The sequence below is a fragment of the Lagenorhynchus albirostris genome, chromosome 6 (genome assembly GCF_949774975.1).
Source record: "Lagenorhynchus albirostris chromosome 6, mLagAlb1.1, whole genome shotgun sequence".
In the NCBI taxonomy this organism is placed as follows: domain Eukaryota; kingdom Metazoa; phylum Chordata; class Mammalia; order Artiodactyla; family Delphinidae; genus Lagenorhynchus; species Lagenorhynchus albirostris.
In genome coordinates, this window is record NC_083100.1 from 54,888,697 (window position 1) to 54,916,647 (window position 27,951).

General features: G+C 40.5%; 1 protein-coding gene across 1 annotated transcript in view; it reads right to left on the minus strand.

Moving 5' to 3' along the window:
• OSBPL6 (oxysterol binding protein like 6) overlaps positions 1–26,204 on the minus strand; it is a 207,317-nt gene extending 181,113 nt beyond the window's left edge. Inside the window, exon 1 of the mRNA XM_060152564.1 lies at positions 26,075–26,204. The gene's annotated coding sequence lies outside the window, so the exon portion shown is untranslated. The remainder of the gene's footprint in view (positions 1–26,074) is intronic.
• Positions 26,205–27,951: the final 1,747 nt, after the last annotated feature.

A 27,951-nucleotide genomic window follows, 5' to 3' on the forward strand; every position in this document is an offset into this window, starting at 1 on the left:
CCACATCAAAAGCCATGCAGCTACTCCCCTATTTGTACACAGACAGGTTCTCTGCCTGAACTTCCCAGGATTTTCTAGGTGGCTCAGGACCTCCCTGGCTTTATCTCGGGGGCTATCCATGTAGTCACCCCATCTGGACTTGGCAGCTTGGCTTCAGATGACCACCTTCACCCCAGTCCTTGTCTGGGCCTCTGCTCCATCCCAGGAGAGAGTGGTCATTTATATGTCCAGTGTACAAGAGTACATTAGTCTTCCAAAATTGATATCCAAACCTGAAAAGCCATCAAGGCACAATATTCAAAGGATGGCCATCAAATAGGTTGAATCATCTAATGGTAAAGTATCTGGTCTATCCTAATTGCAGAGGAAGATGAATTTTAGCGTCTTTGTTGACTTAAAAACAATTTTAATGTAGCTACAGCTTTTATGTTTAATATAGTCTTATTTTTTTCAGAATATATAGCAATAATATGGACAAAAGAGGAAAAGACATTTTCTTAAAAAGCCTTTTAAGTTACTTAGTAGGTAAGAAAAATGGCAGCCAGGCCTGTAGCCTTCAGGGAGACGCTTGGGAGATTGTTCTCTGTGAAATCTTTCCTAACCAATGGAAAAAAAACCTAAAGATATTGTTGTGGCAATGAGGGTGGACCTCCTCATGGAACTGGCTCTGTCTGTGAAGTCCTCAGCTTAGAAGCCCCCTTGCGTGCTGGGAGCTTCCCAATCAGCTCCCTGGTGCCTCACTCTTAAATAGAAGTAAACAATCAAGGATCACCAGATATCTAAGGAAAAGCTCTAACATGAAAGACAGACCAAAACAAGCAAACATAAGGGAAGCAACATGGAGGAAACAGAGGTTATACAGGAAACAGAAAACATTAATATCCTTAAAGGAGTAGGAGAAGACACTGTATCCATAAAACAAGAAAGAAATGTTTAAAAAAAAAAAGGAAATTCAGACATGAAAAAATCAAGAGAAGGGCTGGAAAATAAGGCTTAAGGAAATTTCTCAGAAAGTAGGGGAAGAAGATTAAAAATGAAGAAATACAAGAAGAGATAAGAAAATTAGAGAACTAGTGAATCCTGGAAGTCTAATATTCAAATAAGAAGATTCCAGAAAAAAGAATACAGTAAGAGGAGAAAATCATCAACAAAACTAAAGATGTTTCAGATCTTAAGGACCTGAATTTTCCAGACTGAACTGGCCCAAGTTCCTAGAAAAATTTGAATTTAAAAAGAGAAAATAATATTAACTACCAGACAGGCCAAACCTGACCCACTGCCACTGTTCTGTAACAGAGTTTTTCTGGAACACTGCCACATCCATTCATTTACATGTTACCTATGGCTGCTTCACTACTATAACAGCAGAGTTGAGTGGCTTCAACAGAGACATTATGGCCTGCAAAGCCTAAAGTAATTACCATCCAGCTCTTTATATAAGAAGCTTGCCAAACCCTGACATACAATTAAGGGTATAGACACTGAGTTCAAATCCTGTAATACACTACTAACTGTGTGACCACGAGCAAGTTACTTAACTTCTCAGTACCTCAGTTTCTTTACAGATGAGTCTGTAAGGAGATCATTATTGATCTCCTAGAGTTATTATGAATTTTTAAATGTAAATAAATAAATAAAAGAAAGTACAATACATGTAAAGTTAATTAATAATATAAAAAGTGCTTAGGGGCTTCCCTGGTGGCGCAGTGGTTGAGAGTCCGCCTGCCGATGCAGGGGACACGGGTTCGTGCCCCGGTCCGGGAAGATCCCACATGCCGCGGAGCGGCTGGGCCCGCGAGCCATGGCTGCTGGGCCTGCGCGTCCGGAGCCTGTGCTCCTCAACGGGAGAGGCCACAACAGTGGGAGGCCCACGTAACGCAAAAGAAAAAAAAAAAAAAAGTGCTTAGAACGAAGCCCGCACATTTTTTAAAGAGTGTGGTAAAAACAAAAAGGTTTAAGACCAAATGGTGAGCAATAATAGTGAAAGTATTCTATTGGACAATGCTTCATTTCTAATAAAACCTTACTAATCATCACTTTGGTATACAAGTTCTCCAAAATCAATCTCCACAATTTGGTTAATATTTGTTAATCATCAAATAGCTGAGAAGGAAAAACATTTTCTCAATATTAGCTGAAAGTCACTACCTCTTAGACTTTCTCAAACCATTTACTACTTAGCTTTAGAAAGGCCTCTGAACGTTTGATATTTTCCTCAAGATTCTTTCACAATACTCACTCCACCTCCATCTCTCCCCCTCCTCACACACCCAGGAGCTGGAACTCCAGCCCAACACACCCGGGGTTCTTACAGGTGACTTTCCCTGCATGCTCATGGCATCCAGATGTTCACTAATGTACCTCTGAAGGCATCTCCTGATGGCAGGTGTACTCACAGCTGGAAAAACCAACTGTGGTAGGCTGAAAAATGACCCCCCAAAGATATATTCACTTCCTAATCCCCAGAACTTGTGAATATTACCTTTATTATGGCCAAGGAAAAACTATTGCCTTATATGGCAAAAATATATAAATATAGATGATTAAGTTAAGGATATTAAGAAGAAGTGCTTATCCTGGATTATCTAGGTGGGCCCTAAATGCAATTACGTGTATCCTTATAAGAGAGCGGCTGAGGGAGTTTTGAAACAAACAGAAAAGACAGACAGAGAAGAGAGGGCAATGTAGAGATGAAATAGAGATTTGGAGAGATGAGGCCACAAGCCAAGGAACACCAAAGAATGCTGGCAGACTGGAAGCTGGAAGAGACAAGGAATGGATTCTCCCCTGGGGCCTCTGGAGGAGCAGTTGCCCTACTGACCGCATGATTTCAGCCCAGACTGCTGGTCTTCAGAACTATAAGAGAATAAATTTGTGTTGTTTTCGGCCACCAAGTTTGTGGTAATTTGTTATAGCAGCCATGGGAAACTAATATACCACCTCACTACACCCACACACACAGAGGCACTCACTCAGCACCACCTTTTTAAGCAGGGACCCACCAGTTAGAAGACTTTCTCATTTAAAAAACCCAATTCTTACAAAGGAGAGTTGGTAAAGAGTTTACTAAAGCCTTTGATAACTGAATTAAATCCTTCTGAGAGTGATTCAACATGAATCAAAATTTCTAACTCTCTCCTCACCTTGAAAACCAGAGGAGAAATAATAATATCACTAAGTATATAGGTTATACTACTGTGGCCTCATGGTTTTGTGTTCTGACTTTGTGTCCCATTGGTCTACTGTAAAACTGTTAAGCAGTGACACTGACTTTCACATGCAGCTGTGGACTCAGTCTCATTGCTACGTCTTACTTGGTAATCCCTGACCACAAAATATTACATAATCTGTGAGTTCTCACATTCCTTTGTGTTGACATAATGTGCAATAGCCTTTTAACCCAAACAAGAATCCAAGAATCCTATTTCATCTCATTCTACCTATTGGAAAACTCTTTAATTCTTCATACAAGACAAAAAATAGATGCTAACTTTCTTAAAATAGCCAATAAGATAAACCCTAATCACATGGCCTTCATATATTACATTGTGGAAAAATTAGATGCATAATCTGATTAACCAGCATACCGAACAGGCTTGAATAGTTGAAGGTTATATACTGACTCAGGTGTGACTAGTTTTAACAGTTTGAAATGTAACCTTAAAAGATGGCAGAATTAATACTTCTCTGCCCAGCCTTGATACTTCCATAGTCAAGAGCCAAATGCTTCTGAAGTGTGACAAATGATCATTCTAATTAAAACTGGTCAAACACTTAGCTGTGCTGCTTAGTAGTATAATGCCCTTAAGAGGATTAGACAAATAATTCTGGAAATATACAAAGCCATGGTGTTTGTTAATGAATTTCTGATAGAAAGAATAAAACATTTTAGTGTTTCAATAAATGAGTACATGGAACTTCTCATTTGTCCAAGTGACTGACCTAAAAAGGATTTGGATATATGAACTGAAAATATCTTCTACTCTATTGCTTGCTTTTTTGCTCTCTGTCAGTGTTTTTGATGAAAAGAACTTTAATACAGTGTTTTCTTTATGGTGAGTATTCTTTACATCTTGTTTAAAAAATCTTTGCTTACTTTTTCTAGAATATTTCTGTTTTACCTTTCTCAGGTCTATAATCTATCTGGAACTATTATTAGAGGTCCAGGATTAACTAGAAGATCAGGTAAAATTCTGGGGACCTTCCTTCTCCCACCTCACTGTCATTGTCATCATCCAGGACTAAGTACATGCTCCCTTATTTCTTTAAGGCCATTACAGCCATTGTGAACACAATGGAGACCTTAAGGCCTCTGCAACTTTTCTTCTTCCCATACATCAGCCTTCATCTTTGACCCCCTCCTTTCCTGATCTAGTTAATCATAAGCTGTCCCTTCCACCTCTCCCTTTCTAGCACTCTCAACTCCCCACTCACTCAGCACAAATCTCAATCTTGGCAAGAAGAAAGTACTATGGACCAACTGGTTCTGAAGGTCCAAGGATCTGGGTTTGAAATAGGATTATACAATTTATAAGCTGCAGGACTTCAGCACTCACTTGACAATCCTACTTCCCCTTCTAATATTGAGAAGGGCTGGGGCTGAGGTTAGGGTAGAGAAGGATTATCAATAACAATACCTTTTGGACCTATTGTAGGGGTGAGAAATAATGTATGTCAAGACCTTGGCACAGAATAGGCACTTAACAAACAAACAAACAGTATCTAAAAAAGAACAATAAATAATAAATCAATAAAACCACTAGCCAACTCACTCAGTTGCTTTGAACACTGCTGAAGAAACTCTTACCACCTCAGCTAGGCTTTCCTATTCACCACATTGACCATGTAAACTTCTACCACAACCCCTGAAGTTCTCTATTTTACTCCTTTGTCAGTCTCCTCACTTTCAACAGATCCCAGGAAAACTTCCACTCCTAGCCAAGATAAAATAACAAGGACAGGATTTACCTTCCTATCTGAAACAACCATAAAGTGGACAAACACAGGAAGAAACAGTTTTCAAGACATTATCAGACAACAAAAATAGTGATCTGAAAGATGGGAAAGTGAGGTGAGTCCCCAAGTTGTACCAGCCTATGCCTTGAGAGCTTCCAGCTGTGGCAAAGGGAGGGGAATCCAGGAAGGGATCAGCAGACTTACTGAGTTGAGAGTCTGAGAAGACCAAGGCAGCTATAGTTCGAAGGAAAGGACAGAGCTTCACAGAGTGAGAATTCTGGAGATGTGCAGAGAGTCCCCCTCAAGAATGCAGTTGATTCCTTCTCACAGCTGTAAGGAAACTAAGGTAGCTGGAGAAAGAACCAGCAGAAAGGCTCAGAGGTTACAGCGTAGTGCCTGAAGTCATGCAGAATCAAAAACAGTATCTGGTCCCATCTCCCAGACTGGAAAACCTCATGATTCAGAGGACACTGGACAGAGTAAACACAAGTGTCTTGTCCAGTCCTGTGGAATACTTAGCCCTAAATTAAGCACTGTTTTAGTCCCATCTAAAAAACCTTAAAGCAAGACCTGAAAGAATCAAACTATTTCCAAGTAAATTAACTGCATTACAGAGTAAAGTTCAAGAATATTTACAGAAATTCAAAAATATCCAGTACCCAACAAGGTAAAATTCACAATATTTGGCATCCAATAAAAAATTACCAGGTACACAAAGAAGCAGGAAAATACGACTCATAACGAGGAGATAAATCAATCAATCCCCTCAACTCAGAGCTGATTCAAATATTAGAATTAGCAGACAAGGACTTTAAAACAGTTATAATAACTGTACGCTCAAAAAGTTAAATAGAGAGATGGAAGACATTTCATCTCCACTTCTAGAGATGAAAACAACAAAATCTGAGATGAAAAATACACTGGATGGGATTAATGTTTTAGACACTGCCAAAGAAAAGATTACTAAATGTGAAGACATAGCAGTAGTAACTATCCAAAGTAAGACAGAAAGAAAAGAGAAATTTTTTAATTGAACAGAGTATCAGTGAGCTGTAAGACAACTTCAAATGGTCTAATATACAGGCAAATACAGTATCTCAAAAGAAGGGAAAGTGAAGAAGGAATAGAAAAAAACTTTTGAATAATGGCAGAAAATTTTCAAACTTTCTTGAAAATGAAAACCCCACAGATCTAAGAAGCTCAATGAATCCCAAGCACAAGATACATGAAGAAAACCACATCAGTGCACATCATAATCAGATTGCTCAAAACCCTAATGATAAAGAAAATCTCTAAAACAGCCAAAGGGGAAAAAAAGATACCATGTGTACCAAAATATGGATAACAACAGATTTTCCATTAGAAACTCTTCAAGTGGGAAGCAACATCTTTAAAGTACTGAAAGAAAATAATACTGCCTACTCAGATTTTCATATTCAGTGAAAATAACTTTCAAAACAGAAGGCAAAGTAAAGATATTTTCAGAAACACAAAAGCTAAAAGAATTAATCACCATCAGACACAAGAAATGTTAAAGGAAGTCCTTTGAGCTGAAGGCAACTGATTCCAGATAAAAATATGGATCTACAAAAAGGCATGAAAGGAACATAAATGGTAAATACATGGCTAGGCATATAAGATTTTTTAAATTATTATTTAATTAGTTGCAGCATGCGGGCCCTAGAGCGTGCAGGCTTCAGTAGTTACAGAGCGTGGGCTTGGCAGTTGTGGCTCATGGGCTCTAGAGTGCAGGCTCAGTAGTTGTGGCGCACAGGCTTAGTTGCTTCACAGCATGTGGGATCTTCCCAGACCAGGGCTCGAACTCTTGTCCCCTGCATTGGCAGGCGGATTCTTAACCACTGCGCCACCAGGGAAGTGCCTTGCTTCTGTTTTTAATGTCTTAGGTTTTGGAGGGCAAGGCATGTGGGATCCTAGCTTCCCAACCAGGGATCAAACCCACACCCCTTGCATTGAAAGGCGAAGTCTTAACCACTGGACTGCTAGGGAAGTCACCTAAAGCACTTTTACATGTAATATTATCATCTGAGTTGCATATTTAAACTAAAACCTAGGAGCAGATATACGAGCTAATTTGTCAGGGATAACATTCTACCATCACCCTCAAAAAGAGATTACTAATTTCCTGTTTTAAGTACAGTCATCATACCTATGCCAGCAGAGGAGAAATGAAGAAAGTTACCTTATGATTTGTGGGTAGCTGTTAAAGTGTCTGAAGAAACAGAACCTTGCTTGTGTTTAATTCATAAGTTATTGCTTTGCAGAGAAATGTCAAATGGTCTGTTTTAAACCAGAAAGAATCAACTAAAAATCTCTAGTATCTCCAACTTAAAGAAATTCATTTTAGCCTTTGTTTACTTTATTCCTGGCTTTGAAAAATGTAATCCCTAAACCTCGTTATTTCATTATGTGACCTGCTCATAAAGAATAATTAGGCATTCTTCTCAAGATATTTTTTAAAAATATTTCTTCTATAGGGAAACAAATAATTGTCAGTTAGCTACCCTATAATGGACATTTAAGAATAGAAGTACAGCAGTGCTTTATCCAAATACGTGTTGTGTTTCCTTTTAAAGTTTAAAGGAGAAACTACAGGTTTTTTCTTCAGTTCTCCGGAAGATTATAGAGTGTAAATACAAACTAAACAAAGCTATAATTAGCATTTATAATAGCAAACAATGTACAGTGTAATTTTATATGAATCAATTAACAAAAATTACATATTCAACAACTTACTGAATGCCCACTACGTATAAGGCTATATGACGTGGGAGTTAAAAAGATGAATAGAAAGCGCCTTCTAGTTCTATTGAAAGCCCTTTAATAGCATTCGTTTGGGGGATTTAACAAGTGAAAATAAAAAACAACCCTTGACAGTTATCAGTCCCACTGAGGTTCCCATGACATCTGAACAGTCACTCAAAGGCAGCTAAAGGTTGAAGACTCAATATCTCTGCAACCCAGGGAACCATAGGATGGAGCCTCAAACCTAGGCAGTAAAATCAGTCCATCCTCTAAAAAGACCCAGAAAAACTTCGCAGCAAATATGCAAGCATCCTCAGGAGCAAATTAACAGAAATATTAAGTGTGTGGAAGGGGTAATGGTTGGGGCTTGGGGGAAATAGCAGAGAGAAGGGAAAAGAATGTTGATTTGTATTTGTTTAAAGCAGAATTTCCACAGTAAAGTCAAAAACTGAAATGCTGCCTTTACATACTGACACATGGAAGCTCTCATTTGAATTTAGAAAACTGGATTTTAAGTTTATATTTCTTTTAATCACCAATTGGGATTAATAATTTTAGTCCTATTTTACTATGTGCCAGATAGTATTTATACACTGAAGTCAGCAAAACCAGAGTTAAGAATCCAAAGTGTCCAATACATATATGATACAGCCAATTTCCTCTCAGAAAAGAAAAAAATTCGTAAGTTCTCATTAAATAATAGTCACTAAACACCAATGATGTACTAAATGTTGAGTGAGTTAGATAAAGTTGAATTTGAAGGAAACTTTCTGTTTGAATATTTATTCATTAACTGAAAAACTAAGAGCTAATAAATTCTCTATGGTCATTTTAGTTGTCATGTCTTTGATGCTACCACTTCTGTAACAGTGATGATTCCCTAACACTACTGGTGATAACTGGTTAGTTTTTACTGGTGATAATGGGCCAGAAGAGCACAGAACACTCAATACAACATAACGACTCAAGACTTAGGTCCCAATAGTAATCCCATGATTACAGTTAAGGAAATCACTTGGCCAAATTACTTAACCTTTTGTGCCTCAGTTTTCTCATCTCTAAAATGGAGCTGATAACAGCAGTAATGAATAGCATTACTGTGACTATTAAATGAGTTAATTCAAATAAAGTGCTTAAAACAATGTCTGACACATAGTAAACTGCATATATATCAGCTATTATTAGTGTGTCTACGTTTTCACCATGCTTGAACAATTTTTTTTTACTAAGCCCTCTCATACATTCTTAGCAAAAAATGGTTTTTTTTTAAAAATCTGGAGGCCTAGACTGCTAGAGGATATGTAACGAAGGCCTTAAAATGTTCACATCCCTTAATCCTTAATCTAGCCATTCTAAGGAATAACCAGAGTTGTACACAAAGATCTTTACACAAGGCCATTTATCAGGTTATTTATAATGCCAAAAAGCTACCTAACTGCCTAACTAGAATTAAGTATGGTATGTGCATAAAATGCAATATTCTGCATGTATTAAAAATTAAATTTAGCTATGGAGATAGTAAAAAGATGAGTGGTTGCCAGGGGCTGTGGGGAGGGAGGGATGAACAGGCAGAGCACAGATGATTTTTAAGGCAGTGAAACTACTTTGTATGATACTATAATGGTGGATACATGTCATTATATATTTGTCAAAACCCATGGAATGTACACCATGGGCAAACCATAATGTAAATTATGGACTTTGGGTAATAATGATGTGGCAATGTAGGTTTGCCGATTGTGACAAATGTACCGCTCTGGAGTGGGGTATTGATAGGGGAGGCTGGGCTTGTTTGGGGGAAGTGGGCATTTGGGAAATCTCTGTACTTTCTGCTCAGTTTTGCTGTGAAGCTAAAATCGCTCTAAAAAAGAAATTCTATTTTAAAAATGAAGTTTAGGAGAATAATGAATGACACAAGAAATACTCATGATACATTGTTGAGTAACAGAAAGCAATTTGTAAAGAATTAAAGGAACATACCCAAATATTACAATTCAGCTTCTAGAAGCAATATTATAGCTGATTTTAAAATATACTTTTCTGGATTTCCCTGGTGGCGCAGAGGTTAAGAATCCACCTGCCAATACAGGGGACACAGGTTCGAGCCCTGGTCCGGGAAGATCCCACGTGCCGCAGAGCAACTAAGCCCGTGCGCCACAACTACTGAGCCCGTGTGCCACAACCACTGAAGCCCACGCACCTAGAACCCATGCTCCGCAACAAGAGAAGCCACCACAATGAGAAGCCCGCGCACCACAACAAAGAGTAGCCCCTGCTCACTGCAACTAGAGAAAAGCCCAGGCACAGCAACAAAGACCCAATGCAGCCATATATAAATAAATAAATTTTAAAAATAAATAAATAAAATATACTTCTCTCAGTTTGCAAATTTTACTACAATGAACTTGTATCACTTTCAATACATAAGGAATTTTTAGGACTTTCCTTTAAAATATCATGCAGTTTTCAATTCAAAGTTATTGAAAAAAGGCATGTACGGTTAAATAAGAAAGAAATAATCAGAGATGAACTGATACTTCTAACATTTCCTTCAACCAAAAAATCTCACCAAGTTCTTAAAATCCAATAGCTCTGAGATATTATGCATTCATTCATTCCACAAATATTTACTGAAATACGAACTAGGTCCTGGGAATAAAGCAGCACCTAAGCTAGACATTGAATATTGGGAGGCAAACAACAACAAATAAACACCTAAGGAGGTGAGGGTGTGAAGAAAAGGGAACCCTCTTGCACTGTTGGTAGGAATGTAACTTGATATAGCCACTATGGAGAACAGTATGGAGACTGCTTACAAAACTAAAAATAGAACTACCATATGACCCAGCAACCCCACTACTGGGCATATACCCTGAGAAAACCATAATTCAAAAAGAGTCATGTACCAAAATGTTCATTGCAGCACTATATACAATAGCCAGGACATGGAAGCAACCTAAGTGTCCATCGACACATGAACGGATAAAGAAGATGTGGCACATATATATGCAATGGAATATTACTCAGCCATACAAAGAAACTAAATTGAGTTATTTATAGTGAGGTGGATGGACCTAGAGTCTGCCACACAGAGTGAAGTAAGTCAGAAAGAGAAAAACAAATACCATATGCTAACACATATATATGGAATCTAAAAAAAAAAAAGGTTCTGAAGAACCTAGGGGCAGGACAGGAATAAAGATGCAGACGTAGAGAATGGACCTGAGGACACTGGGAGGGGGAAGGGTAAGCTGGGGAGAAGTGAGAGAGTGGCATGGACATATATACACTACCAAATGTGAAATAGATAGCTAGTGGGAAGCAGCTGCATAGCACAGGGAGATCAGCTCGGTGCTTTGTGACCACCTAGAGGGGTGGGGTAGGGAGTGGGGGAGGAAGATGCAAGAGGGAGGGGATATGGGGATATATGTATAAGTATAGCTGATCCACTTTGTTATACAGCAGAAACTAACACAACAATGTAAAGCAATTATATTCCAATAAAGATGTTTAAAAAAAAAAAACACCTAAGGAGGGAGCTGTTCTCAGGTTGGGATGCACCAGTTGTGATGGACGGACTTCAGCGGGGTGCTGGGGAAGCCCCTCTGCCATTCAAGCTGACACATGAAAGCTGAAGAGGAGCCCATCAGGCAAAGCTGCGGGAAAGAGTCCTAAAGAAAGAAAAGAACAAGTGCCAAGGCCCTGAAGTGGGAATAATCCAGGTTTATTTAAACAACAGCAAGGAGGCCAGTGTGGCTGGTCATCAGTAAATGTTGGTCTTAACAGCTCTTCCTCTAAAATGCCTTGAGGTTACTAAACAATTATTATCTAAAATTGGTTAAGAGTCCAGGCTTTGGGGCCAGACAGGCTGGGTTCGATTCCAGCTTGTTCACTTATTATAGATGGAAGGATTGAGAGCTGGTCACCTCCCCTCTGGACCATGGCCTCCATATCTGTAAAATGGAAGTAACAATATCGACTGCAAAAGCAGCTGCAAGGCTTTACATGAGAGGATGATCATCGCAAATGTTTAGGACAATGTATGGCAGACAAAAACAAAAAAATGCTAAACGAATGGTAGGTAGTCTTAAAAGTGCTCTGTGAGGAATTTAAAAACAAAACCAAACAGAAACATCCTAGAAATTTCACTGTGTTTGAATCACATCAGTATAAACAGACTCTACCTTAACTGACCTGATGCTTTTTCAGTTATATGTCATGTCCCAGAAATTCTGCTACTACATGCTATTTTGTCAAGAAAAGCCAATGAATCCCCAACAAAGTCTCTCTGGCCCAAAGAAAGATGAGGAGGGAATGTTTTTCATGGTCTTTTTTCGATCCTTACTCCCCTTACATTTTCTATAGTCTTTGTGATAGCCCATTTCTCTTCCTAGAAATTCCTTCCTCTCTTCACTTGGGGACAAGACGCTCAGTCTTTTGCCTATTTATCTAACTGTTCCTTCTCTACCTCAGATCTCTCCTATTCTTCCTATTCCTCAAAAATGTCATCAGTTCCTACATTTTTACCCATGCCCCTCTTACCCACAAAACCTTCTCAGATGCTTCCCAACCTCCAGAGATACTTGCACCACGAAATCACATTTCTTGGCATGACACTTACCTCATTACACTTCATGTTATACTAAATTATGTCTTATCTGCCCTATTGGGTAGGCAGGTTCTTAAAAGCACGATCAACAGCTTAATCATCTTTCCTTCTCCCTTACGACCTAACAAAGTCTCCTGAACATAGTCATTGCTATAAGTAAATGAGTAAGCGTATAAAATACTTTTAACAGATTATTAACATTAAAACAGAGCCTTGCAAATTCTGTTGACACATTTCTTATCTCAAATTAGCTTTTGATTTGTAAGAAGGCATAAGAGACATTGACTATATTTACATTTTACATAATAAGTTTTCCAACTAATGAATATTAATATGTCTAATTTTCAATTAACATGCTAAAAATAATAACAGCTAGCACTTACTATCTGCCCTTTCCAGGAAATATATACGCATCAACTCACTGTATCCTCCCAACAATGCTTTGAGTTAGGTATTAATTTTATATTTCCCTTTTTACAAACGAGTTAACTAGGGCAGAATGACTTATTCAAGGTCACACATCTGCAGGAAGCAAAGTCAGGATTTGAACCCAGACAGCCTTGGCTCCAGTCTGGTCTTGTAATCCTAAACCCTACCTAAATAGTCATTCACCATAAAAATCTAGTTTTACATAAGCATTTTTTAACTCACAACTTTTTATAGAAACTTGTTATTCATAAGTAATATATTTTCTCTGTAATATAAACAAATATATCTGTATTAATGACACCAGGCTTCTGGCTAAATGTACACGTATACAATGTACTACTGCATATTTCATAATGTCAACTTTGCATTAAATATTACAATGTTTTAAGTTACTTTATCCTACTTCTGAATGCTTAACGGTATTGCCAGTCTAATGTGGCATCTTCTTGACTATCTTAGGAAATTTTTATTTCCATATAGATTTTTCTAGATTCTTATCTATTTTTAAATTCAAAAAAACTAAGATTTTTTCATAAATATGTAACAAAAATCACACTAATGCTACTTTGCATAGGTGTCACATAGGACAACAACAATAAAGTTACAATCTTGTTGAAAAATGACACTTTAATATATGACGTCAGGTTTTTAAAGAGTATACTTAGCCTTAATTAATTTCCTACCACTAGAAAATAATCTTCACTATTACAAAGTCTGCTTAATTCTCGGTTGTTGTTATATTTAAAGCTTTTAGGTAAATAAACCCAAATACAGTGATGGAGAATTCTACTATTAAAATGCAAACTGAACTTCTAATCAAAAAAATTCTTAATATGTGATTAGCTACTGCTGGAAGGCCTGATTTCTCAGCATTTAATGTTTTAAAGAAAAATTTTTTCGGTCTTTGCCTGACCAAAAGCAAAAAGTGTTCAAGAGTGCTCAAAAGTAAAATTCCTTTGTCTTAAAAGTAACCTGCCTGAACCAGACATATTTTTGCCCCTTTTAAGAGTGTAAAACCTAAGGTACATACGTTCCACTCCAACAGGCTCACTCTCCAGGTCCTTGAACTTGCTGTTCCCTCTGCCGGGAAAGGATCTGCTCCCAGACTTTTTTCACAACCTGCCCCTTCCCATCATTCAGGCTCAGCTCAAATGTCTTTACCTAGCAAGGCCTTGCCTGGTCAGTCCACCCAAAGAAGCCCACTGCAATGGGCTGAATCATGTTCCCAAAAAAGATATGTTGAAATCCTAACCCCCAATACCTAAGACTGTGACCTTAGATGGAAATAGGGTTGTTGCAATGTAGTTAGTTAAGATGAGGTCATACTGGTGTAGGGGTGGCCCTTAATCCATTATGACTGGTGTCCTTATATAAAGGAGAGACAGAGACAGAGACACAGGGAAGAAGGCCATGTGAAGAAGGAGGCTTAAAAGCTTTAAGTATAAACACAAGCGAAGAAATTCCTGGGGCTGCTAGAAGGTGGAAGAGACAAGGAAGGATCCATCTTGATTTTGGACTTCTAGCCTCCAGCGCTCTGAGAATGTGTCTCTATTGTTTTAAGCCACCCAGTTCATGGTACTGTGTTATGGCAGCCCTAGGAAAGTAATACTCCCACCACCAACAACAACTGCTGTTGCCCCATCAGTCACTTTTATTGTCCTTATAGTTCTCAATAGAATTTAAAAGAGCAATGTACTTTTACTGACTGTCTCCCTTCATTATCATGTCAGTTCCAGGAGAGCAGGGGCCTTTTCTGACTTCTAAGCACAAATATTTTGTCAAATAAATTAATGATACTGTTAGAAACATGATAGGATTAGAGAATGTCAGAATGATAATTCATTGCCAATATTCAGAGAAACTATAAACCCTCCCATAATCTAATAACAAAGTCTAATACCAGATCTATCTAGCACTGAGAGAGACTTCATACCATCTTAACTATCGTGTACTATCTGGAAAATGAACCTCTGAGCTAAAGAAAAACAGCTTCAGAAAAATGAGGGGTAAGAAGTATTCCTTACTTACTACTTCAAAGATGTGGCTGAAGAAGAATTACTTCAGTACTTCCTGTATGTCATCTTGTGGAAGGGCAGCATGCACAGGTGTCAGAAGGCTGACTGCTAATGGAAGGAGAAAGCAAAAAAATCTTCCGGCGGGAAAAAAAAGTCAGTTGAAAGTCAAAGGAGAAGAATTCTAGGGTTATTTGGTAAAGGAGCAATTCGTGCTGCCCCACAACCAAAGTCCTCTGTATTACAGGCGTGAACAAAAATGGACACTCTTAGTCTAGAGTTACTAGCATCACTTTAACGGGCTCTGTTGTTGCATTCTCTATGTGCAATTTTTTTTATCTGAAGCATATAAAACATTCTAGAGAGACTTCTATTTTTTTTTAAAGGTTTAAAATTAAGGGGAGGGGGATGTTCATGTTTAATGGAGGTGTCACTTTTGGGAAACACTTCTTTTACTGATGATGTCAGAAAAATGAAGAGTCGCAGAGCAGGGAAGCGTGCTCAGAGGGAAGCAACCAAATGTCCCAGAGAGTGGACATCTAAGGAGCCTGAAAGACAGAAAGGAATGGTAACGAGACCTGGTCCTAAAAAAAAGGAGCCTCCTTCTGCTTGGGAAAGCAAAACATACGAGGAGGCAACCAAAGGAAGTCGCACAGTGGAACAGGGGGAATGGAGAAGCCGCAGGGCTGCAGGGAATAGTGACTGCCCAGGGGTTTCAGGAAAAATGAGTTAAGGGGTGGCTGGCATGACGTAAGGGGGAAGAGAGCCCCGGGCGTGGAAAGGGAACTGAGGCTGCAAGGGGACAAAAAGCTGCTGGTGGAGTGGGGGAAGGGCAGCACCCTTGGAAGGAGCCAGAGGTGGACTGACCTTCGTGACTGATGCCTACTTTCCCCCAAATTGGTCAGAAATTGGGATTTTCTACTTTGATTTCCCACATATAATCAACTAATTTTCAAAGAACCAGACTGCTGACCACTTAAAAAACAAACAAAACTACTGAATGTAATTGTAATTGGTATTTGATTTCCAAGTAACTTCTGAGTTTATAGTGCCACTGGGCAGTTTAGCATTAAATCAGTTGTCACTGGACAAGTCTACAGAAAAAATGTAGTTATTTTGGTTTTCTGGTTATCTGGATTCTAGGTAAATGGGAATTTAAGGTACTGATTAATAATTGCACTTTCATAGGACTTAATAGTTCTCTAAGTGTTTTCACATGCTAATTGGAAATGTGGTCACCCCAACAACCACCGATTTGCCCTCAGATGAGGCTCCCGGAGGTTACTGGCCTAGGGTCAGGGGCATAACGAGAGGAGAAGCTGGAAACAGAACCTGGGTAGCCGTGATACCTGCTCCAGAGCTCTTCCTGTCAAAAATATACTGCTTCTCCAAAGTGCGTACTGTGATAAAAAGCACAAGATAGCAGGCTATTTTCAAAGAGGGATATAGTGAAAAAAAAGAAGCTAATGCCTGGCAAGAAGAAGCAGTTTAGCACAATACCATATTCACATGTATTTAACATATGCTACCGAATCCCTTAAAGAAATATACATGTTCATTCATGTCAGATTAAACCTACCCCTAAAATTCCATTAGGAATTAAGACACATTAGATACACCGATTAAGGATCAAATGCATCCTGAAATTTCAACAGCCCTGGAAAGTTATGGAAAGGGTCTCCTAGATACCGGCACACATGACCCACAGGGCCTGCCAGTGCTTCCTCTTCCGTGATAAAGAGCTTCTCTGACCTCTCCCCATCCACCTCTATCATTCTTTGCTCTTCAAATCATCCCACTTTCACACCCAAAGCTTCTCATGGTATGCCACTATGAGGCTGCTGCTTATTCCTCCTAGTTTCTAAACCAACTTAAAAAGAACACAGCTACTCCTGTGGTTTATCCACAAGCACCCCAGGGACTGGGTTGCAGGCCATCCCTGGGCAGCCAAATACTGCTCTTAGTGTTTCACTCCTCCTATATTCTCTCTCAGGTATGAGTCAGAACAAGACAATTCTCAGACCCCTTGCTTCTGTGAGTGAGGCTGATGCACTCTGTCAGGGCACCACATATAGCTTGATGTCCCTGAAGAGGTAATTGACCAAATGGGACCTAAAAATCCTAAAGTAATGGAAGAATTATTTACTTTTACCATGTTTATGTAAGCACTTTGTTTCCGAGAAGTTTACTCATTTTGGCTTATGATGAATAGTTTGCGTCTTTATAAAAGCTAAATGTGTAAAATGGGCACATTTTAGTATTACAGGTAGTGTGGGTATCCTGACAATGCTTAAGTTTAGAGAATGGAGATCTTCGGAAATCAAAATCCGGGTCACCTTGTCGGTCTGTGCCTTTCACCTACTGACTGCCCATCGGACTTGCCTGAAGCTGGGACGCTGAGAAATCATCAGTGGAAAATCGGGCAAATGCCTTGTCAGGACACTTTGAAGAAATGGCTTTACTGGTAATTAACAGGGCTATTAGGCACCCACATAATATATTTCACTTTCTGTATCATTTTAAATTAAAATTAAAAATTTCATCAAGAAAAAAAAGAACATAGCTACTATAATATCAGAGCTTCCACAGAGAAAAGGAATATATTATTTACTTGATTCATTTATTAGGATACATACTTAATCCTAACTTCATGTCTAGAGGTTAAAAGAAAGAGACTGATGTAACATTTCCCCACTGTATAACTGGTGAGTGTCCTTCCTGATTTAAAGTGACCAATTCCAAATGAAGGCCATGTCTATTAACTTTGCATAAATATATATTAATGATGATAATTAAACTATTTTTATTTCTTTTTAGGAAAATTATTTTGCAGTACAATACCTTTCACTGTTACCAAGTTTTTCCTTTTCTTCAGTATAACTCATAACTATTCATATTATTGCTTTTAAAATTCATATCAGCACATACTTCCCAAAGCTATGACCCACTGACCATTCAGTTGTTTCCTCAGCTTTCTCCTTCTTACTATTCTGTAGCTTAGTATTAGATATCCTTTTGTGGGCTCTAGGAGGGCAAAGGCATGATGAAACTATCACTCTATGAGTGTATGCATTTAAGAGCAGAATATATAAATGGTTTCAGAACTAATTAGAAAAATACTCCATGGAATGGATATTTCAAGGGATGAAGGGGATCATCTTAGCTACAAAACAAGGAGGGTGAAAGAGATAGTGTGATTCCCAGAACGGGCAGATTCCTAGACACCATACCAAACCTCAGGGGCAGCAGAGGACCTCAAGATCGTGGCCCATAAAATAACATTTCTCTCTATTTTAGCACTGTAAGCTGCCTCTGTTGGAGTCGGGGTAGCAATTACTACCATCTCGCTCTCTGTGCTCTCCCAGCCTCAGGCTTCTGCCACCACCTTCTTCGATGTCTGTTCTCCCTGAACTGTCATCTGTACCCTGGTCCTAATCAACTCCCTTGAGTCTCCTTTCCAGTAAAACCAGTTAGCTGGGGGCACAGTGGCAAAGGCAGGGCAACTGCAGAGAAGCAATGTGCGCCAACTCTGTCCCAAAGGGCAACCGCTTCCAGCTTCCCTCCTCTTTGAACTTTAGCCTGTCAGGGTAGTAGGGAGGGTGAGTCTTTATGGCAACTACCATATTCTTATATCAACACAGAATGGGACCGAAAGTTGCAAAGGAACGCTACTGGTTACAACTACTCAACATTCTTGATCAATACAAGTGATCCTCAAGAAATTTTAAAATTATATTGGTTTGAATACATAATATGTTCAGATATTTAAGAATTCAAATAGTAGTAAAAGGTGCACTAGATTAGTGTGCTAAATAAGTGTCCTTCCCATTCTCACCCCAAAAACCCAGCTCTCTTCCCCAGAGCCAGTCACTGTTACCAGTTTATTGGGTCACCTTCAAGAGACAGCCTCCACAGTCACAAGCATAAACATATTTATAAACTCATATTTAACATCAATGGCCACCTACTTCTCTGCACCTTGATCTGTTCCCTTCTTACATCTGAACGATCATGCCACAACAGCAAATATAGAATGATCTCATTCTTTTTAACAGCTACCTAGTTTCGTTTCTGCTCCTTATTTAACCAATCCCATACTGATGGATCTTTAGCTCGCTCTAAATCTTTGTCATTACAGACAATGCCATGGTGGATGTCTTGATGCAAACTCATTTTGCGATGTACAAATATATATCTGTGGCAAAATTTCTTAGATTTCCTGGCATGAAAAGGCAGGTGGATTTTTCATTTTGGCCATATTGCCAAATTGCTATCCGTAGATGCTGTGCTCCACCAACAATGCATGAGCCTGTCAGTTTCCCCAAAGCCTTGCCACCCCAAGGAATTAACAAACGTTAAGATCTTTGCCAATTTAACAGGTTAAAATAGTTTAAAACTGCATTTCTCTTGTAAGTTGAGCATAATTTCATATTTGTAAGTGCCACTAGTAATTCCTTTTCTGTGAACTGTTTGTTCATTTCCTCTGCCCCTTTTTCTGTTAGATTAACAGTCATTTTTTCTCATTGATACATAGGAGTTCTTTGGATATTAAGAAGTTACCAGTAGTCTACAACGTGTTATAAACAGTTTCTTCCTGGTGTGATGATGTTTATCTCCTGTCTGTTACACATACTATCTTTTCTTAAATGAAGTTTAATTTATCAGTCTTTTATCTTATGCCTTCTGTATTCTTTAAGATGTTTAAAAGGTTTTTTTAAGTGTAGAAATAGACATCTTCTATAATATCTGATCTGCAAAAGCCTTTAGATTCACACTCTTATTTCCTCTGTTGGCCCTTTTTGAAATAAAACTGGAAGACAAGCTGGGATATAATATCCATCTACTTCCTTCCCTGACCTTCCTGTTCCATCATTCTGAGGTCCTGTGCATTTTGATCTCTTCCCTTCCCTTGCTATCTTCCTGAAGTTTCACGTGGATCCTACATTCCCTTGGCCTACCTTGGAGATCACACTCTTTTTATAGTTCTTGCTTCAACTGGAGGTTTACTGAGATCAAAAAGAATTTCATTGATGTCTTTTCATAATCAACATGCCATTCAAATTGTGCTACTTTTTCTATTCTAGGGAAATTATACAACAAAAACTGTTCAGATTGTTGCCTGATGGGGTGCGAATACGCAAAAGCTTGTCTAGCTGCTACAGTCAAACAGAAAGCAAAAATGTTATCTTAATTTAAAATAGAATCAGACCTTCCACTTTATCTACAGAAATGACATGTAACAAAAAAAATTTTTTAATTGTAAGGTTCTTTTAGATACTTTATTCTTTAAACTTTAGTAGTTGATCACAGTATGTTACTTGTAGCAACATTGTATTATGTATAAAAAACATTAAGGTGGGCTTCCCTGGTGGCGCAGTGGTTGAGAGTCCGCCTGCCGATGCAGGGGACACGGGTTCGTGCCCCGGTCCAGGAAGATCCCACATGCCGCGGAGCGGCTGGGCCCGTGAGCCATGGCCGCTGGGCCTGCGCGTCTGGGGCCTGTGCTCCGCAACGGGAGAGGCCACAACAGTGAGAGGCCCGCGTACAGCAAAAAAAAAAAAAAAGAAAAAAAGAAAAAAAACATTAAGGTAACTTCTTCAAATTTATGGTAAAACTTAAGCACTGGTTTAGGAGCTGTGAAATAAAGCTATTGCTGGAAATTGAGGCCAGGTTTATTTTAGATTTGACTTTTGAAAAAAAGATTCTGAAAATATACTGCTGTGTTCTCCCTTCTACTTCCACACTCTTTTCAAAAGGTGGATAGGTCTGTCTCAAGAGCTACAGTGAGAATTGCCTCAATAAGATGCAAGATAAAAAAATAAAAGTTGATGTTCTATTCCTGACTCAATTCCCTCTACACTTTGATTTTGTCTCATATTAGCTTATGGAAAGAGAATGACAAAGGAAAAGAAGGACAGGATAATTTAATTTTCTCTATCCTTTCCCGTCCATTGAGTTAAAAGACAAAGCTATGGGTATTAAAATAGCAAACATGAAAAAATTTTAAATAATCATATTTGTAGCGTTTATTCCTCTCATCATACCCTCAAAAACAAAGCCTTCTCTCTAAAAATCTAAGAAAATTTTAAAAGATATGCTTGACTTCACTTCCTACACCAACCACTCAAAGAGAATGACAGAAAGGAAGCTTAAAATCCACTGCAGAGGTTGCTATTGGTTCATCTTCTTATTCACATACTCATAATTTAGGAAAGAGCTTTATTTCCTGTTACCACCAGAAGAAGTAAATTATTTGACACATTATCTGCTAATGGTGCTAGCACCTCACTGGGCAAGTCTCTGGGCCTCAGTTTTTCCACCTGGGAAATGGGAGAGGTTGGAATTGGAATAAAAGATTTTTTAAAGTCCTTTCACCTCTAACACCTCATGAATCTAATATAAAGGTCATTCAAGCATCAGCACATCAAGCAAATATAAGTATCTCCAGTGTCTGGGTACTTTCTTCATATATTTTACTAACTGACATCTAGCTTTTCTTGAACAGAAAAACATATAATCCATCATCTCTAAGGAGAAGGTAACTTGTGTATTAATCATGAATTCTTTGTACTCAGTCTCATAACACTGGTGAAACATATTAAATGATACTCTGGCAATATTTTACTTAAATGTTTTTTACCTATTTAAACTTACTGTTATGTACTTAAGCTTATTTATTTATTTACTTACTTACTTAAGCTTATTTTCAGAGTGAAGTTACATACTTAATGCTCCCTCTAACCCAGTTATCCCTTAGATAGTCCTGGCTATCAGACTACTTGGAGTGACCTCCTTTCAAGCTCTGCCTTTTGTCAGCTTACTATATAGATTTTCTGAGACACTGGCCCCAGCAGATGGAATTCCCTCACACGGGGTAGTTTTTACTTTCAAGTAACCTGCCAAACCACTGTAAGAAAGAGTCCTTGGACGTTTCTGCTTCCCATAATTCACCACTCTATTAACATAATCCTTTTACAAATATTTAACATTTGCATTATGATGTATTTTAATATAAAAACTACATTCATACATACACAAAGTAAGTGAATACAAACTTTCAAGAAAATGGGTTCATATAACCCACCAGGAAATTCGTCTTGAGACCATCGTGACTCAATATACTCAGTTCCCTGTAATACCCAAGTTGGATCTCTTAATAACCATTCATCTTTGTCTATTTTCTATTTTTCCCTATAAAAATCAATTCGATACTAAGTCATGGTCCATTCCCAGCAAATCTGAATTCACCTATCCAGATATCTCTTCCCTGACCTCTGTCTTTCTCCTATTTGATAACATGACAAAAGGACTTACCATGAGTAAGTCCTTCTAAAGCTTCTGCTTTTAAAAAGCCAATAAAATAAAACTATATTTAAGCACTCCCAACTCAAGGAGGTCTAAACATAAATCTGGAAAAAGTTTAGGGAACAAAAGAAAAAATAGATACTTCATGCAAATTCTAAAACCAAAGCCAGATCCACCCCACACACACGTATACATATTCAACAGTGATTTGTTTTTGGTAGAGTCTGTTTTGGGTAGATCCTTGAGGGCAGACATGTTTATGACACAGCACCTAATATGGTGTTTGACACATACTAGGTGTTCAATAAACACCGGCTGAATGAAGAAGAATGACACTCAGTGTGCCCATGTCACTGCCACATGAGACCCACAGAAGTGACTGGACAAGGGGTTGGTGATCGAATGGATGGACGTAGAACTGCCTCCAAAGTTCATGGAAACTCAGAACCACTAGAAAGGCAGACTACTAAGTTCAGTAACTGAGATGGACATCATGTCAGTTACCCCTAAAATTAATTTTAGTTCATTTTCTTGATCAAAACTACTAAGTTCACTCTGGATTTCAAATCATATAAACACACATCTCTGCAGGGGATGTAAGGAATGTATAGCTGAAGCAAGGGATGTAGATAATCATCCTTGAATAACAGAGGCTTTATTATTATTAATAATAATAAAAAAGAGAGTCCTTTACTTTCTTATGAGCTTTTTTGATAACTTCTGACTTTATTGGTAAGCAACAAGCTTTTTCCTGGGGAGGTCTTTTTTTTTTTGTATTAAAGATGCTGCCACATTGTCATTCAACTGCTTTTGGAATTACCAGCAATGTGTTCTCCAAATCACTATGCCAAGGGAAGGCAATCCGACACACACACACACACACACACACACACACACACACACACACACACACACACATACACACACACGCACACTTATGCTTGTTTGTATTTGATTATTCACGTTTGCTTGTTTCCCTGGCTTGTGTAAATTAGTACAATTTTAGAAAATAATTTGGCAATATCTATCAGTTGCATATTCACACATCCTACACAATCAACAATTCTATACCTTGGTATTTACCCAAGAGAAACACTTGCCCATGTGCCCCAGGAAACATGAATGATCAAAGCATCACTCTTTGCAATCTTCTTAAAAATGAGAAAAAAAAAAAAAAAGGCCATTGGTAAGAGAGCAGGGAAACATATTGTGTTACAGACAAATGATGGAATATTGTACAGCAGTGTAAGTCAGTGAACTACAGCTGCATACAATACGGATGAATCTTAGTGACATAACGTTGAGTGGGGAAAAAAAAGTCTCAGACATCAACAGATAGTATGAGACCTTTTTTTCAAAATTAAAAACAAACTTTAAAAACGTATTAGAATTATTACTTAACCTTTGAAGTAAAAAAAAAAAAAGTCCCTATTTTGAGAATTCATGCCTTATCCTTCCAAACAAGACAACAAACTCTTGAGGACAGAGGGGCATCTTTTCACTCTTATTTGTATCTCCCACATGCCTAGACCAATGTCCTAAACAGACAGGTGCTCAATAAGTTAAGTATCCACTGAATGATTACTGCATGTTACTTAACCAAGACATTTTAATAAAAATTATACCTTCTCCCTAGTCCAACAGTTTTACGAGTAAAGTCACATAAAACTTTTATCTAGGACTTCCCTGGTGGCACAGTGGTTAAGAATCCATCTGCCTGCCAATGCAGGGGACACGGGTTGGATCCCTGGTCCGGGAGGATCCCACATGCCGCGGAGCAACTAAGCCCATGCACCACAACTACTGAGCCTGCGCTCTAGAGCCCGCGAGCCACAACTACTGAGCCCACGTGCCACAACTACTGAAGCCCGCGTGCCTAGAGCCCGTGCTCTGCATCGAGAGAAGCCACCGCGATGAGAAGCCCGCACATCGCAATGAAGAGTAGCCCCCGCTCGCTGCAACCACAGAAAGCCCGCGCGCAGCAACGAAGACCCAACGCAGCCAAAAATAATTTTTAAAAACAATTTTATCTACTTAGGCATTAACCTAATTCTACTTCTGCAGTGATGCTACAGATCTCCAAAAATAAATATTTCTTCTTGAAAGGACTTTACCTTTTTTCTTGGAATAAAGTTAACTAACGTAAAGTTAAAGCCATCTAAGGACAAGAAAACTTAAATATATTAAGTGATCCTGTAAAAGTCTAACAGAATCACATTATATTATAACCAAGAGACATCTGATAAACCATCATAATTTGAAACTGAGATATCCAAAAAGGAATCCATCCGCTGAATGTAAAATGGAGTTATCAACATGAAAACTGAAAATATGAGCAAATCCTGGATTTTTAGGCTTTCTAAAAACAAAGATTTTAATTTCAAAATATTGTGTTTCTACTTGGAGAAAAAAATTAGTTTTAGGGGGAAACACACGAAATCCAGGGGTAAAATAATAATAGGAATAATATTCCACCAATCAGGGCTTTCCTTATAACCCAAGGAGGGCTATGCATATTCTCTGGAGGTGATTATAGCCCGGTTACACTGCAGCTTCCCTTCGACCTTGGGAACCCTGATCACTCTTAGTTACTGTGAGGTCTTCTGTTTCATTTATTATTAGTCTTTGTATCTGCAATGCTGTAGCATTGGATAGGAATATCAACTTTGTGAGCTCGCAGTACCTAAAACTGTAGAAATGCTTCCAAAAAACAAAAAGGGGAGGAGGGAGGGAGAAAAAATACAACCAAGAGGAAAACAAAGTTAATGATATTGAGCAGGAATATTAAAAATTTTTACCTCTGGAGAAAGACCACATATACTAATCAGCTCTATGATATACAACTATCCATTAGCACGCAATTTTTAAATTTAAGAAAAGATAGTCAAGAAAAATTATTTTGTTATTTGGGGGAAAAAAGCACAGTTTGCTAAAACTAATCCAGCGATTTAAAAATGGAAATTCTTATAGAGAAAAAGCCTATAGGACTTTGCATCCAGGAGGAAGAAATAATCTGGCAACCCAATGGGTTCACTTAGTTTCGTGTCAATTGCTTCACGTCCATTATGTAATGCTTTCCCCAGCTTTAGGTCTCTGTTTAAGCTACCTTCAGGTATATAACAGATTGCCACAAAATTAGTATCTGGTCATAACTTTGAAAAACAGCTTTAAAGATGTCATGTGTCTGTATACAGCAGAGGCTTTTTTAAAAAATGTGCTGGTGTCATTACTTCTTCCCGGCTTCCTCCCTAGGTCTCCCACCCCCTCCTCGCCCAGCATCCCCGGCCCCACATTTTGCAGGCAGCTCCCGCTGGATGCAGGGAAAGCACGTCTTGACTGCAATGAAAACCCTGTCCCGGTCTGAACCGGAGAAGGCAGGCTCGGCCCTGGCCGGGGGTGTGGACGAAGGCTGCAGGAAAGGCTGCAGGAAAGGCTGCAGGGGCGCCAGCAGCTTGTGGGCAGGGGTGCCCCGAGAGGGCAGTCCGCAGTGCACGCGCACAATAAAACCCAATGCACAACTTCCCCAGCCGCTCCTCTCCGCTCCCCAGCTTCCCTGAAAGGTGAGGCGTAGGCGTTAGCTGGAGAGGGCGCGGGCGCGCCGGTCGGGTTCTCCGCAGACAATTATATCAGTCCCTGTCCCTGTCCCTGCCCCAGCTTCCATCCCAGCAGCCGGGGCGCGGGGCTGGGCAGGGGAGATGCAGGAACTAGAGCCGGGCGGCCGGAATTCCCCACTACGAGGGGGAGGGGAGGGCGGCGAGCGCGGACCGGGACCCGGACGCCCCCTCCCACCTCGGCCGCGGGGAGGGACTGGCACCGCCGCCCCGTGCTCTCTGGCCAGGGGAACCCCCGGAGGGCTCGATGCCTCAGAGGCCCAAGCCGGGCTGCCCGGCCGTGCGTCCCTCAGGGTCCTCGGCCCTCCGGCCGCGCACAATGCCCGCGGGCCGGGGTGCGGGCACCGTCGCGCCGCTCCAGAGGTCCCCTCCGCAGCTAGGACACCTACCTGGAAGACGAGCAGCGGCGCCGCCAACCTTGCGGCGGCAGCGGCGGGAGGCTGCAGACGGTCCCGGCGGTCGGGAGAGCGCGAGGGCCGGCCGGGGAGCGGAGGCGCGGGCGCCGCCTGCGTGGATCCGCGGTCTCCGGCGCCCACAGCTGCGGTGACGGTGGTGCTGCGCCTCCAGTGGTCCGCGGCGCCGCAGCCCCTCCTCTCCCACGGGCGGGGCGCGCTGGCGGGGCGGTGCTCCGGACTCCCCGCCCCCGGCTGCCGCTGGCTGGCTGGCTGGCTGGCTGGGCTGGAGTAGAACCGCGGCGGTCGGAGCTCCAGCTGCGTGCGGGACCTGCTGGACACCCTCGCCGCGCTGCCCGGAGAGCCACGGACTGGGCGCGCCGAGCCTCCGAGGCGCGGGGTCTCACTGCCTGGGCTCACTCCCGGCCCGGCCCCCGTGGGAACACCCCTGGTGCCCAGAGATCACAGCTGTGGAGCCCCTGACCGGACATCCCTGGGCCTGAGCGCCGTAGAAACGATCCCGTTCGCCCTAGCTCCAGCCGGCGGAGGTGGGCCAGCCCTGGTTCGCACGGGGTGGCCCCAGATGGTCTCAGCGCTCGGGGCCTGGAGCGCAGCCGCTCCCAGCGCCGTTGGAGAGCGGATTCAGAAGGGAACAGCAGCCCGGCCACCTCCCTGGAGGCGCCGCCCGGCCCCTGTCTCAGGCCGTCGCTCAGGCTGATCAATAAACAAACGGGACTGTGTGTGCCTGCTCCCCGCCGGCCCTGACGCTCCCCAGCAAAAACTTCCCCGGCCCAGAGACACACCTCACTACGACCCTTCCCAGCCTCTTAAACTCTTCTGCCCTTAAACCGTTCCCATCCTATACCCAAGGGCAGATTAATCTAAAGGCAAATTTGCTGGGAAAGACGGGGTAATTTTGCACAGACGTTTCTTCTGTAAAGGGATGATTGGGAAAATGTCGGAAGTATCTCAAGACATTTCTGTCATCACCACCTTCAGGAGAAAAAAATCCAGAGAGCACGGATAGTAACAGGAACTACTAGAGAAACAGCGCTGGAGTGCTTTGTGGGCTCTCTAGGGGTCCAGGTTGGATGAGTCGGGGGGTAGGTGCCCTCAAAATTTGAAGATATTGGTACCCACAGAGGCAACTGTGATGGCATTTCACTGTTCTCTGTACTGATAAAAACCCTGCTTCGCTATGAAACATAGTCATTCCCACACACAATTTCTCTTGAATCTCCAGTCTCACTTTCTGGATTAGCTACTTCCACCCTCACTAACAACGTTCTCATATCGTCCTGTCATAAAATAATAGATGCTGAACCCTGTGACATGTCACAGTTTCACCTTAACTCCTTCCCTGTGGAGAAAGTCTCCTCAAGGGAACGACTGGGGCTCTGACCTTCACTTGACTATCACCACCTTTTCACCCCTTCCATCTGGGTTCCACTGAGAGAAACTCTACTGAAACTGCTCTCTCCCCAAAAAGAAAGAAAGAAAAAAAAATCCAAATCCCATATACAAGAAAATACGAGTGTGAAAGGAGATGAGAGAGCACACACAGAGTCTTTAACCTAAAGAAATGTTTCTCAAAATTTTTCACTAAACCTCTAATAGCAGAGAACCATAAATTAGTAGAGAGGGGAAAGGAACTATCACAACCTAAATCTCATGCTTTACCTTAAGAATGCTTGTATACTTTCCCTCTATTCCATAGTATCTCTGTCTGTTTTATTATTTTATTTTTGTAATTAATTAACTAATTTGGGGGGGCGGGGTGTGGCACGCTGCATGGCTTGCGGGATCTTAGTTCCCCGACCAGGGATTGAACCTGGGCCCTCAGCAGTGAAAGCGCCGAGTCCTAATCACAAGAC